Source organism: Hyperolius riggenbachi, chromosome 8 (genome assembly GCF_040937935.1).
Source record: "Hyperolius riggenbachi isolate aHypRig1 chromosome 8, aHypRig1.pri, whole genome shotgun sequence".
Lineage (NCBI taxonomy): Eukaryota > Metazoa > Chordata > Amphibia > Anura > Hyperoliidae > Hyperolius > Hyperolius riggenbachi.
The window spans coordinates 251,257,387-251,272,727 of NC_090653.1; the positions used below are offsets into that span (position 1 = coordinate 251,257,387).

The 15,341-nt window shown below is 42.6% G+C and overlaps 1 pseudogene; it reads right to left on the reverse strand.

Annotated features, from left to right (window-relative positions):
• Positions 1 to 14,976, reverse strand: part of LOC137528515 (myosin-4-like) — a 61,198-nt pseudogene extending 46,222 nt beyond the window's left edge.
• Positions 14,977 to 15,341: the final 365 nt, after the last annotated feature.

The window sequence follows — 15,341 nt, forward strand, 5'->3', positions numbered from 1 at the left end:
GGAGGGTCCTTGACAGTGGTGATAAGGGCAAGGAGGACATAGAACCCTCTGGAGAGTATTCCCTCTACCTAGGTTTCTGTTTTTTTTTACCAAAGTATGGCTTACTTTAAGCCTAGTTTGTTAGTAAGTCTAGAATATGCTTACCAGGAGTCTTTGTCTCATTGGGGATCAGACAACGCACAAAGTGGGGATGAGTGCTTCTCAGGTTAGTCATTAGCTTGTTCAGATTTTCCTGTAGGGTAGAAGCATTTAGTCAGGGTAGTGTAAAAGTGCCTTCGGGCTACTGCTGTACAAAACGTGTTGTCTATATGGTCTTATAATTTACTTACTCTGAACAGAGCAGACACAGTCTGGAAAGAGGCACCCTTCTTCTTCTTTCCACCCTTTCCACCACCAGAGTCTCCACCTGACCGGAAGATATTACTCTACAATAAATTGAATGCAATTTATAGAAATAACAAAAAAAATTCAATGATAAATGTATCAGAAACCTCACCGTCTCCAGAATAACTAGAGTAGAGGAAGGACAGAAGCTTCACAGAAGACTTCTGGTAAAGGCCGACAACAGTCTCATTCAGTGGGTCCTTGTTCTTGTCCAGCCAGCCGGAGATGTTGTAATCCACAGTACCAGCATAATGCACCAGAGAGAAGTGGGCCTCAGCTTTGCCTTTGCCGGGTTTGGGCTTCTCAAAGTTCTTGCACTTGCCCAGATGCTGGTCATAGAGCTTGTTCTTGAAGGAAGTGTCAGTAGCCTTGGGGAACATGCACTCCTCTTCCAGGATGGAGAAGATACCCATTGGCTGTGTAGGAAAAGTACACAGGTTGCACAACTCAGATCTTTATCATTTTGCCCAAACGATATCTAAGACCAGCACCCACCTTCTCAATAAGCTCAATGCAGGCAGCCAGATCCATACCAAAGTCAATAAACTCCCAATCGATTCCTTCTTTTTTATACTCCTCTTGCTCAAGGACAAACATGTGGTGGTTGAAGAACTGTTGCAGCTTCTCATTAGTGAAGTTAATGCAAAGTTGCTCCAAGCTGTTGAACTAGAGAAGGTGCCAAAGATGCCATAAGTATTGAGATACTGATTCATCTTGCAAAGATATCAAAATATTTATAAAGAAATGTTATCTTTCTGCTTACATCAAAGATTTCAAATCCAGCGATATCCAGCACACCAATGAAGAATTGTCTTGGCTGTTTGGTGTCCAGCTGTTGGTTAATACGGATGACCATCCACAAGAAGAGTTTCTCATACACAGACTTGGTCAGAGCACCAACGGAATTGTGAACCTACAGATAATGGCAAGTGGTTAGATTAACACCATCAAAATTTGTCAAAAGGGTCTTCAAATTTTACATCTAGCCATATTACCTGTTGGACAGTCTGTCCTTTGGTGACAAATTCATTGCCAACTTTAACCCTGGGGTAGCACAGAGCCTTCAGCAGGTCCGCAGAGTTCAGACCCATCAAGTAGGCTATTTTATCAGCAACTGCAAAATTAATGTGCAACTTTATTTTTTGACTGAAGAACACATCTAGAACATTTAAAACTGTTATTTCATTTTCTGTTCTTACGGGAATTTTCAAATTTCTTAAGACAAAGCGGATTACTGACCTTCAGTACCATCAGGTTCTGCCTGCTCCTCTCTTTGTTTTTGCTTAAACTTCATGTTGCCATGGTGCATGACAGCACCAGTCAGCTTGTAGATGCCAGCCTTTTCTTCTGGTATAAAGCCCAAGATGTCAATGGCAGTCTGAAAAGGTACATATATTACAACTCAGCAGTTCCACTTAAATAATCTCTAAAGAACACAAAGATATGTGACATACATCTGTAGCTATCAACTCTTCCACATCATCGATGCTCTTGACTGAAATCTCACCCTGGCTGATATAAGGGTAGTCATATGGGTTTGTAGTGACCAGAAGCATTTCTGAAGAGAAAGATTGCAGATGAATAGACATATGAAAAAAGATCTCCTCACAGCATATATTTAAAAGCCAAAATCGGTTATGAACTTACCAACAAGCTCTGGCTTATGGTTGGTCAGGATCTGATAGAAGATGTGGTAGCTCCTCTCAGCTGAAAGCTGGAATGTTACTCTGGATTTCTCCAGCAGGTCTATAAAAGAGAAGAGTAAGCTGTTACAGGAGGAACCATATGGAGCTTCAAAAGTTATTGATGTCATTCAAATCTTACAGGTCTCAATATCTGCTGAAGACAGTTTTCCTGTGGTTCCAAAGTGGATTCTGATGAATTTGCCCTGGGGAGTTTGAAAAAACATGCTCAATACCTGGCAAGTATTTCACAAAGAGCATTAGGAACACTGTCAGAAAATCACTTACAAAACGAGAGGAGTTGTCATTCCTCACGGTTTTGGCATTGCCAAAGGCTTCCAGCAGAGGGTTAGCCTGGATGATTTGATCCTCCAATTGATAAGACAAAACATATAACAGTTACGTCATGCTTTTCTCATGGTGGACTTGAAGCACTTCAGACTAGAGACTTCAGCATATAGTTGTAGACAATTAGCGCACTTCACTTCACGAGTGACCAGGAGCATTAGAAAGCCTTGCCAAAGACTACTTACTGCTTTATGAACTGGCTTGAGCTAGGATTCAAATCCTGGTCAAAGCCTTCTGTTCTTTTTACCACTGTATGTTGCTGTATGCTATTGTACCACCACCGACCCTGTAGTGCCAAAACCAATTCTGAGTACAACCCCAGTTGTACTTGGCAAAATCAATTTTGATTCTTATTCTGCATCAAAGGCAACACCCTTAACCAGTACGCTATTCAGCTGGTAGAAGTAACTATTGCATTTTGCAATGACATCAGAGAAAACATTTCAAAAGACAAAAAGATTTTCTTTTATTTCCCTACAAACACAATTAGTACTAGACACTTCTCATCAGCAGGCATGGGCTCGCGAGTAGTTACGAGTCCCTAAGGACTCAAATTCATGATTTAAATGAGGCTTAATTGCCTCAGGTGTGTGGCTGAATGAGAAGGGGTTAGTTACCCATAATCCTATTGGATGCGTTGCAAGCCTCTCCGCCGCGCACTTCCTCCTTCCGGCTTGAAGGAGGAGATGCGCATAGAGAGGCTTGCAATGCGTCCAACAGAATGCATGCATGCTGTTTGAAGTGCAGGAAGGATGACGGACTTATGGGTAACTAACCCCTTCTCATCCAGCTGCAGGACCTGAGGCAATTAAGCCTCATTTAAATCACGAATTCAAGTCCTTAGGGACTCATAACTTCTCGTGAGCCCATGCCTGCTCATCAGTAGAGTGGTCTATTCATCTGGTTCCTTTAAGTTATAAAAAGCCCATCTGCCTCACCTTCAAGCTATTGGATGGTTCCTTCTTCTTTCCTGCGTCACCGATGGCTGCAATTGTTGCAAAGTACTGGATGACACGCTTGGTGTTCACAGTCTTTCCTGCACCAGATTCTCCACTGGTTGCCAACAAAGCAAAGTCAGCAAGAAAACAAAGAGAAGAAAACTATTGCTACTACAATGATTAAGGGCAATCTCCCGTTTTACTTACGTAATCAGGACAGACTGGTTCTCACGATCTGAAAGAAGGAAATAGTCATGTAAAATATGCTTCAGAGGTTTCAACAGCTGGATTAATAAGACAAGATTAAATTGTGGAAAAAATACATTACCAGTTAACATGAACTGATAGGCGTTATCAGAGATTGAGAAGATGTGGGGCGGGGCTTCCATACGCTTCTTCCCTCTGTAGCCGGCAACAACTTCGGGGTTGTACACTGGCAGCCACTTATAGGGGTTCACAGTGACGCAGAACAGGCCGGAGTAGGTCTGAAAGTTTTCAGGGAATGGGAAGAATATAAAGCTACAGCAGATTGATTGATAGCATGCTTTTTTTTTAAATTCGGTTTCACAATATCTAATGTAGAAGTTAAAGCTCTAGTTCAGGCTTGTGATTTTCTTTATTATTTTGCGGCGTATGCCATAATTTGCAATCTGCAGAGCTGTATTCATTGCACTTAGCCTATTTTTGCTTCATTTGTTTTTAACCGCTTGCCGACCGCGTCACGCCAATGGGCGTGGCCGCGGCGGCAGCCCCAGGACCGGCTAACGCCGATTGGCGTACAGTCCTGGGGCAGCAGTTTGCAGGAGATCGCGCGCAGGATGCGCGTGCATCTCCCGCTTGGTGGGCGGAGCTCCAGTCTCCGAGCGGCGATCGCCGCTCGGAAGACTGTTACACAGTGAATCCGCCGTGTATTTACATGTACAGCGCTGCGATCAGCAGCAGCGCTGTACTGGGGACAGCCGTGTGACATGGCTGTCCCCCTGGGAGACAAGAGACCGATCGGCTCTCATAGGCAGAAGCCTATGACAGCCGATCGCCATGATTGGCCGGCCGGGGGGAGGGAGGGAGGGGGAGGGGGCCGGAATTTAAAGGAGCAGGTATTTTTATTACAAAAAAATAACAAAAATATTTGTAGAAAAAAAAATAAACATGGGGGGAGTGATCAGACCCCACCAACAAAGAGCTCTGTTGGTGGGGGGAAAAGGGAGGGGGATCATTTGTGTGCTGTGTTATGCGGCCCTGCAGCTTGACCTTAAAGCTGCAGTGGCCTATTTTACTGAAAATGGCCTGGTCACTAGGGGGTTTAGCACTGCGGTCCTCAAGAGGTTATAGACCTGGGTGGCTGGGTTTATAATGCTGACTTCCTATATACAATCAGATTTTGCTTTGCTGGACTGAACAGCAGTCTATAAACTGTCCAAACTCCTCCCTAGCGTAATCAGCAAAATTATGATTTCGCTAAATTTCATGTACATTTTCACAATTATGCCTATACGTAATTACAATTTGCAACCTAAATTGATTTCATAGTCATTCATAATTTCGCATAAAAATTCACGTAGTTTTCGCAAAATTTCACTTAATTTTGTTCCAACTTTGGAGGTTAATAGCAAAGCCCTCATACATGCTATTGACACCAAAATTGCTACCTATGTTAAAGGGAATAGTGGGTACAAGGGAAATCATTTTTGTTTCAAAAAGACCATATAGTTTTTGAGAAAATCAATTTTAAAAATGCAAAGAAAAATGTTTTTTTTGGAAAATGGCAATTTAAAAATCATTGTTCTTTGCATGTTTAAAATTGATTTTCTCAAAAAATACAATGTCTTTTTGAAAAATTATTTTTCTGCCTTGTACCTAATATTCTCCTTAACATACAGTGATGTGAAAAACTATTTGCCCCTTCCTGATTTCTTATTATTTTGCATGTTTGTCACACTTAAATGTTTCTGCTCATCAAAAACCGTTAACTATTAGTCAAAGATAACATAATTGAACACAAAATGCAGTTTTAAATGATGGTTTTTATTATTTAGTGAGAAAAATAACTCAAAACCTACATGGCCCTTTGTGAAAAAGTGATTGCCCCCCTTGTTAAAAAATAACTTAACTGTGGTTTATCACACCTGAGTTCAATTTCTGTAGTCACCCCCAGGCCTGATTACTGCCACACCTGTTTCAATCAAGAAATCAGTTAAATAGGAGCTATCTGACACAAAAAAGTAGACCAAAAGCTAGACATCATGCCAAGATCCAAAGAAATTCAGGAACAAATGAGAACAAAAGTACTGTAATTGAGATCTATCAGTCTGGTAAAGGTTATAAAGCCATTTCTAAAGCTTTGGGACTCCAGTGAATCACAGTGAGAGCCATTATCCACAAATTGCAAAAACATGGAACAGTGATGAACCTTTCCAGGAGTGGCCGGCTGACCAAAATTACCCCAAGAGCGCCGAGAAAACTTATCGGAGAGGCCACAAAAGACCCCAGGACAACATCTAAAGAACTGCAGGCCTCACTTGCCTCAATTAAGGTCAGTGTTCACAACTCCACCATAAGAAAGAGACTGGGCAAAAACAGCCTGCATGGCAGATATCCAAGGCGCAAACCACTTTTAAGCAAAAAGAACATTAAGGCTCATCTCAATTTTGCTAAAAAACATCTCAATGATTGCCAAGACTTTTGGGAAAATACCGTGTGGACCGACGAGACACAAGTTGAACTTTTTGGAAGGTGCGTGTCCCGTTACATCTGGCATAGAAGTAACACAGCATTTTAGCAAAAGAACATCATACCAACAGTAAAATATGGTAGTGGTAGTGTGATGGTCTGGGGTTGTTTTTCTGCTTCAGGACCTGGAAGGCTTGCTGTGATAGATGGAACCATGAATTCTACTGTCTACCAAAAAATCCTGAAGGAGAATGTCCAGCCATCTGTTCGTCAACTCAAGCTGAAGTGATCTTGGGTGCTGCAGCAGGACAATGACCCAAAACACACCAGCAAATCCACCTGTGAATGGCTGAAGAAAAACAAAAAGAAGACTTTGGAGTGGCCTAGTCAAAGTCCTGACCTGGATCTTATTGAGATGTTGTGGCATGACCTTAAAAAGGCGGTTCATGCTAGAAAACCCTCAAATAAAGCTGAATTACAACAATTCTGCAAAGATGAGTGGGCCAAAATTCCTCCAGAGCGCTGTAAAAGACTTGCTGCAAGTTATCGCAAACGCTTGATTGCAGTTATTGCTGCTAAGGGTGGCCCAACCAGTTATCAGGTTCAGGGGGAAATTTCTTTTTCACACAGGGCCATGTAGGTTTTGAGTTTTTTTCTCACTTATTAATAAAAACCATTATTTAACACTGCATTTTGTGTTCAATTATGTTATCTTTGACTAATAGTTAACAGTTTTTGATGAGCAGAAACATTTAAGTGTGACAAACATGCAAAAGAATAAGAAATCAGGAAGGGGGCAAATAGTTTTTCACACCACTGTATGTACTAATTTTGGTAGCAATAGCATGTATGGGGGCTTTGCTATTAACCGCTAAATTTGGCACAAAATTTCGCAAAATTGTGCAAAAATTATGCAAAAAATTATGTGAAATGATGAAATACTACTATTACATACGAAACCAATTATGACTTTCCCTGAAATTTTGCATTACGATTATGATGCGTCCTCCCCCTTTACCATCATCACTGATAGGAGGTAGTCGGGGAAGAGTCGGAAGAGGGCACCAGCAGGGCTGGGTTTAGGTGAAAAAAAGGCCCTCAGCAAAAATTAACATTGGATTCCTACATGATACATGATGACACTATTATCGGTAGGTGGTCCTTGTGCCCACTCCTCCATCCTCTAGATAGATGTATCTTATGTTTGCACAGTGGGAGACATGGCAGCGCTTTCAAACAACCTCATACCTGAAGGATTTAACTGCAATGGTGAGCAGAGCTCCAGAAACTGGACTAAATTACACACCCAGCATACACTGCAGGCAAAGAGAGGGAGGGGGAATTAGTGATTAAGCTGCATCAGTGGGCAGAGCTCCAGAGACTGGACTATATTACACACCCTGCATCACTATAGACCAAGGGGGGGTGTTAGCTTCAGTGATAATTAGTGCACAAATTATTACCTAATAGACTTCCCCACGGCGGTGACGTACCCCCTTGGGGAAGACCTACCTCTAACCTAGCAATAAAAACATAATTCCTCGTGCTGCTATACCTACCTCTAACCTAGCAATAAAAACATAATTCCTCGTGCTGCTATTCATAAATGGTATACACATTTCATAAGACAAACAAAACAGACAAATGATAAGCGCTCAAGGATGCACCTGAATTGTAAGCCATCAGCGGCAATGCAGAGCCCCCTAGGGCTGAATACATGCCTCTAATGCAAAACAGATGCAAAATTATGTGCTAACTCTAATCTAAAAATTTGAGAGTGAATTTAAAACAGTGAAGGCAGCTAGCCAATAGTATACTTACATTTAAGTTTGCACAGTGGGAGACATGGCAGCGCTTTCAAACAACCTCATACCTGAAGGATTTAACTGCAATGGTGAGCAGAGCTCCAGAAACTGGACTAAATTACACACCCAGCATACACTGCAGGCAAAGAGAGGGAGGGGGAATTAGTGATTAAGCTGCATCAGTGGGCAGAGCTCCAGAGACTGGACTATATTACACACCCTGCATCACTATAGACCAAGGGGGGGTGTTAGCTTCAGTGATAATTAGTGCACAAATTATGACCTAATAGACTTCCCCACGGCGGTGACGTACCCCCTTGGGGAAGACCTACCTCTAACCTAGCAATAAAAACATAATTCCTCGTGCTGCTATACCTACCTCTAACCTAGCAATAAAAACATAATTCCTCGTGCTGCTATTCATAAATGGTATACACATTTCATAAGACAAACAAAACAGACAAATGATAAGCGCTCAAGGATGCACCTGAATTGTAAGCCATCAGCGGCAATGCAGAGCCCCCTAGGGCTGAATACATGCCTCTAATGCAAAACAGATGCAAAATTATGTGCTAACTCTAATCTAAAAATTTGAGAGTGAATTTAAAACAGTGAAGGCAGCTAGCCAATAGTATACTTACATTTAAGTTTGCACAGTGGGAGACATGGCAGCGCTTTCAAACAACCTCATACCTGAAGGATTTAACTGCAATGGTGAGCAGAGCTCCAGAAACTGGACTAAATTACACACCCAGCATACACTGCAGGCAAAGAGAGGGAGGGGGAATTAGTGATTAAGCTGCATCAGTGGGCAGAGCTCCAGAGACTGGACTATATTACACACCCTGCATCACTATAGACCAAGGGGGGGTGTTAGCTTCAGTGATAATTAGTGCACAAATTATGACCTAATAGACTTCCCCACGGCGGTGACGTACCCCCTTGGGGAAGACCTACCTCTAACCTAGCAATAAAAACATAATTCCTCGTGCTGCTATACCTACCTCTAACCTAGCAATAAAAACATAATTCCTCGTGCTGCTATTCATAAATGGTATACACATTTCATAAGACAAACAAAACAGACAAATGATAAGCGCTCAAGGATGCACCTGAATTGTAAGCCATCAGCGGCAATGCAGAGCCCCCTAGGGCTGAATACATGCCTCTAATGCAAAACAGATGCAAAATTATGTGCTAACTCTAATCTAAAAATTTGAGAGTGAATTTAAAACAGTGAAGGCAGCTAGCCAATAGTATACTTACATTTAAGTTTGCACAGTGGGAGACATGGCAGCGCTTTCAAACAACCTCATACCTGAAGGATTTAACTGCAATGGTGAGCAGAGCTCCAGAAACTGGACTAAATTACACACCCAGCATACACTGCAGGCAAAGAGAGGGAGGGGGAATTAGTGATTAAGCTGCATCAGTGGGCAGAGCTCCAGAGACTGGACTATATTACACACCCTGCATCACTATAGACCAAGGGGGGGTGTTAGCTTCAGTGATAATTAGTGCACAAATTATGACCTAATAGACTTCCCCACGGCGGTGACGTACCCCCTTGGGGAAGACCTACCTCTAACCTAGCAATAAAAACATAATTCCTCGTGCTGCTATACCTACCTCTAACCTAGCAATAAAAACATAATTCCTCGTGCTGCTATTCATAAATGGTATACACATTTCATAAGACAAACAAAACAGACAAATGAGGTTGTTTGAAAGCGCTGCCATGTCTCCCACTGTGCAAACTTAAATGTAAGTATACTATTGGCTAGCTGCCTTCACTGTTTTAAATTCACTCTCAAATTTTTAGATTAGAGTTAGCACATAATTTTGCATCTGTTTTGCATTAGAGGCATGTATTCAGCCCTAGGGGGCTCTGCATTGCCGCTGATGGCTTACAATTCAGGTGCATCCTTGAGCGCTTATCATTTGTCTGTTTTGTTTGTCTTATGAAATGTGTATACCATTTATGAATAGCAGCACGAGGAATTATGTTTTTATTGCTAGGTTAGAGGTAGGTATAGCAGCACGAGGAATTATGTTTTTATTGCTAGGTTAGAGGTAGGTCTTCCCCAAGGGGGTACGTCACCGCCGTGGGGAAGTCTATTAGGTCATAATTTGTGCACTAATTATCACTGAAGCTAACACCCCCCCTTGGTCTATAGTGATGCAGGGTGTGTAATATAGTCCAGTCTCTGGAGCTCTGCCCACTGATGCAGCTTAATCACTAATTCCCCCTCCCTCTCTTTGCCTGCAGTGTATGCTGGGTGTGTAATTTAGTCCAGTTTCTGGAGCTCTGCTCACCATTGCAGTTAAATCCTTCAGGTATGAGGTTGTTTGAAAGCGCTGCCATGTCTCCCACTGTGCAAACTTAAATGTAAGTATACTATTGGCTAGCTGCCTTCACTGTTTTAAATTCACTCTCAAATTTTTAGATTAGAGTTAGCACATAATTTTGCATCTGTTTTGCATTAGAGGCATGTATTCAGCCCTAGGGGGCTCTGCATTGCCGCTGATGGCTTACAATTCAGGTGCATCCTTGAGCGCTTATCATTTGTCTGTTTTGTTTGTCTTATGAAATGTGTATACCATTTATGAATAGCAGCACGAGGAATTATGTTTTTATTGCTAGGTTAGAGGTAGGTATAGCAGCACGAGGAATTATGTTTTTATTGCTAGGTTAGAGGTAGGTCTTCCCCAAGGGGGTACGTCACCGCCGTGGGGAAGTCTATTAGGTCATAATTTGTGCACTAATTATCACTGAAGCTAACACCCCCCCTTGGTCTATAGTGATGCAGGGTGTGTAATATAGTCCAGTCTCTGGAGCTCTGCCCACTGATGCAGCTTAATCACTAATTCCCCCTCCCTCTCTTTGCCTGCAGTGTATGCTGGGTGTGTAATTTAGTCCAGTTTCTGGAGCTCTGCTCACCATTGCAGTTAAATCCTTCAGGTATGAGGTTGTTTGAAAGCGCTGCCATGTCTCCCACTGTGCAAACTTAAATGTAAGTATACTATTGGCTAGCTGCCTTCACTGTTTTAAATTCACTCTCAAATTTTTAGATTAGAGTTAGCACATAATTTTGCATCTGTTTTGCATTAGAGGCATGTATTCAGCCCTAGGGGGCTCTGCATTGCCGCTGATGGCTTACAATTCAGGTGCATCCTTGAGCGCTTATCATTTGTCTGTTTTGTTTGTCTTATGAAATGTGTATACCATTTATGAATAGCAGCACGAGGAATTATGTTTTTATTGCTAGGTTAGAGGTAGGTATAGTAGCACGAGGAATTATGTTTTTATTGCTAGGTTAGAGGTAGGTCTTCCCCAAGGGGGTACGTCACCGCCGTGGGGAAGTCTATTAGGTCATAATTTGTGCACTAATTATCACTGAAGCTAACACCCCCCCTTGGTCTATAGTGATGCAGGGTGTGTAATATAGTCCAGTCTCTGGAGCTCTGCCCACTGATGCAGCTTAATCACTAATTCCCCCTCCCTCTCTTTGCCTGCAGTGTATGCTGGGTGTGTAATTTAGTCCAGTTTCTGGAGCTCTGCTCACCATTGCAGTTAAATCCTTCAGGTATGAGGTTGTTTGAAAGCGCTGCCATGTCTCCCACTGTGCAAACTTAAATGTAAGTATACTATTGGCTAGCTGCCTTCACTGTTTTAAATTCACTCTCAAATTTTTAGATTAGAGTTAGCACATAATTTTGCATCTGTTTTGCATTAGAGGCATGTATTCAGCCCTAGGGGGTTCTGCATTGCCGCTGATGGCTTACAATTCAGGTGCATCCTTGAGCGCTTATCATTTGTCTGTTTTGTTTGTCTTATGAAATGTGTATACCATTTATGAATAGCAGCACGAGGAATTATGTTTTTATTGCTAGGTTAGAGGTAGGTATAGCAGCACGAGGAATTATGTTTTTATTGCTAGGTTAGAGGTAGGTCTTCCCCAAGGGGGTACGTCACCGCCGTGGGGAAGTCTATTAGGTCATAATTTGTGCACTAATTATCACTGAAGCTAACACCCCCCCTTGGTCTATAGTGATGCAGGGTGTGTAATATAGTCCAGTCTCTGGAGCTCTGCCCACTGATGCAGCTTAATCACTAATTCCCCCTCCCTCTCTTTGCCTGCAGTGTATGCTGGGTGTGTAATTTAGTCCAGTTTCTGGAGCTCTGCTCACCATTGCAGTTAAATCCTTCAGGTATGAGGTTGTTTGAAAGCGCTGCCATGTCTCCCACTGTGCAAACTTAAATGTAAGTATACTATTGGCTAGCTGCCTTCACTGTTTTAAATTCACTCTCAAATTTTTAGATTAGAGTTAGCACATAATTTTGCATCTGTTTTGCATTAGAGGCATGTATTCAGCCCTAGGGGGCTCTGCATTGCCGCTGATGGCTTACAATTCAGGTGCATCCTTGAGCGCTTATCATTTGTCTGTTTTGTTTGTCTTATGAAATGTGTATACCATTTATGAATAGCAGCACGAGGAATTATGTTTTTATTGCTAGGTTGGAGGTAGGTATAGCAGCACGAGGAATTATGTTTTTATTGCTAGGTTAGAGGTAGGTCTTCCCCAAGGGGGTACGTCACCGCCGTGGGGAAGTCTATTAGGTCATAATTTGTGCACTAATTATCACTGAAGCTAACACCCCCCCTTGGTCTATAGTGATGCAGGGTGTGTAATATAGTCCAGTCTCTGGAGCTCTGCCCACTGATGCAGCTTAATCACTAATTCCCCCTCCCTCTCTTTGCCTGCAGTGTATGCTGGGTGTGTAATTTAGTCCAGTTTCTGGAGCTCTGCTCACCATTGCAGTTAAATCCTTCAGGTATGAGGTTGTTTGAAAGCGCTGCCATGTCTCCCACTGTGCAAACTTAAATGTAAGTATACTATTGGCTAGCTGCCTTCACTGTTTTAAATTCACTCTCAAATTTTTAGATTAGAGTTAGCACATAATTTTGCATCTGTTTTGCATTAGAGGCATGTATTCAGCCCTAGGGGGCTCTGCATTGCCGCTGATGGCTTACAATTCAGGTGCATCCTTGAGCGCTTATCATTTGTCTGTTTTGTTTGTCTTATGAAATGTGTATACCATTTATGAATAGCAGCACGAGGAATTATGTTTTTATTGCTAGGTTGGAGGTAGGTATAGCAGCACGAGGAATTATGTTTTTATTGCTAGGTTAGAGGTAGGTCTTCCCCAAGGGGGTACGTCACCGCCGTGGGGAAGTCTATTAGGTCATAATTTGTGCACTAATTATCACTGAAGCTAACACCCCCCCTTGGTCTATAGTGATGCAGGGTGTGTAATATAGTCCAGTCTCTGGAGCTCTGCCCACTGATGCAGCTTAATCACTAATTCCCCCTCCCTCTCTTTGCCTGCAGTGTATGCTGGGTGTGTAATTTAGTCCAGTTTCTGGAGCTCTGCTCACCATTGCAGTTAAATCCTTCAGGTATGAGGTTGTTTGAAAGCGCTGCCATGTCTCCCACTGTGCAAACTTAAATGTAAGTATACTATTGGCTAGCTGCCTTCACTGTTTTAAATTCACTCTCAAATTTTTAGATTAGAGTTAGCACATAATTTTGCATCTGTTTTGCATTAGAGGCATGTATTCAGCCCTAGGGGGCTCTGCATTGCCGCTGATGGCTTACAATTCAGGTGCATCCTTGAGCGCTTATCATTTGTCTGTTTTTTTTTTTTTTTGTTTTTTTTTTTTGTTTTTTTTTTTAGATGTATCTTATGCCCATTGCCGCCCCCCCCCCCTCCCACCCCCCTTCATCCCCAGATAGTAATATTAGGTGGCCTTTGCCTCACCTCCAAAAATCCAGAGATAGCAGAGCATAATATCTCACCTGGCCTGTTACGGCCAGGCAGGTTAGATAGTACTGCACCACCACCATAGTGACGCTGAAAATTGGAAGCCTTGGGGGCCCTATGGGTTCTGGGGCCCTGGGAAATAACCCAGATTGTCATAATGGAAGAATCATCCCTGGGCACCAGCCAGCCTTTTCATATGAACACAGAGGTGTTCCCACCCACCTCTTCCCTGTACTGCTCAGGAAGGAGCAGTTGAAGGAGGTGGGTGGAGTCAGGTGATGGTTGCGTGCGGAGGAAGCAATTCCCATTCTCCAGCCAGCTTCATGATTTGTGCACAGATCTCTGGATCATGTGACTTGTGGGTCCAGAGGTAATCTCTCAGGAATAGCTAATCTCTCAGGAATAGCTGCATGAAATATGAAATTCGTATGTTGGTCCCTATGTTCACCTGTGCGAACAATGATAAATCTGGGTGGCTCAACCAGGGCTTCAATGACTAGCTTGTTTTGGCTTTCTGTAAATGAGAAACCAATCTTACGTAGATCATCCAGGCCGCGTAACGCTCTTTGAGGTTATACAGCACAGAGGCCTCATTCAGGTGGGTCATCATCGCCATGTCTTCAATCTTATCGTACTTGGGGGGATTCTGGGGGTACACTTGGCTGTCTTTGACAGTCACTTCCTGCAAACAACACAAAGCTTGGTTGAGGTAATGATAATGATTATTCTCTTACAAATGGTACAGCTCATTCAACCACCATTGATCTTGGTTGTGACAAGCCTTGCTTGAGGCCAGTGGCGTAGCTAAGGAGCTATGGGCCCCAGTGCAAGTTTGACGTTGGCCACCACCGAAGCATTCTACACATAACAATTGACACGGCACACCAAGACCTGACAAGGACATCAACAGTGTCAGAGCAAGAAGGAGATGGGGAACAGTTTGTTAATAATTACTACTATCCAAAGCATTTATAGAAGTGATCATTACCAGAACTGGACCAATAAAGGGCTAATACTGCAGTTAAGGGACTAATCCTAGTCAAGTCACACCCTCTGTACCCCCATAGCTACGCCACTGCTTGAGGCATTAAAAATGCTGATTTACGAATAGTACGGCTTACCCTTCCGTCATCGGTTTTGACAGTGACTTTGTCCCCATCGCGAGCGGTGACTAAGCCTTTCACGTACAGCTCTTTGGCATCATCCACAAAGCAGGTGTTCTTGGCATCGAACGGTTTGTTCTGAGCCTCCAGTCGTTCCTTCTCTGACTTCCTCAGAAAGGGCGCAGCAGCTCCAAAAATCGACATTTCCCCGTCCCCCATGGCTGAGGCGGTCTGCATAAGACAGAATGAAGCAGATTTGCATTTAGCCTCCTAGAATCCATTACACGTATATCTGTTATCTCTCTATCCTATACTAAGGTGATAATGATAGGTATTTTTTTTATATGTGCCTGTATATTATAGCGTACTGTACAATAAATATCCCTGCCCAATCCCAATTGCAATCTATTATTCTGTCAATCTACATTCACTATAAGGTCTGCATACCATGAGCAGTTGCGTTCTTAAAGTTTTTATTTTATCATAAAAATGCAGTGTTTCAGAGAGGAAAAAAAATGAATCAAGGCTCAACTAATCTAATTCAGGATGATAAACCCAAATGTAGAAGGTACCATAAAGGAATG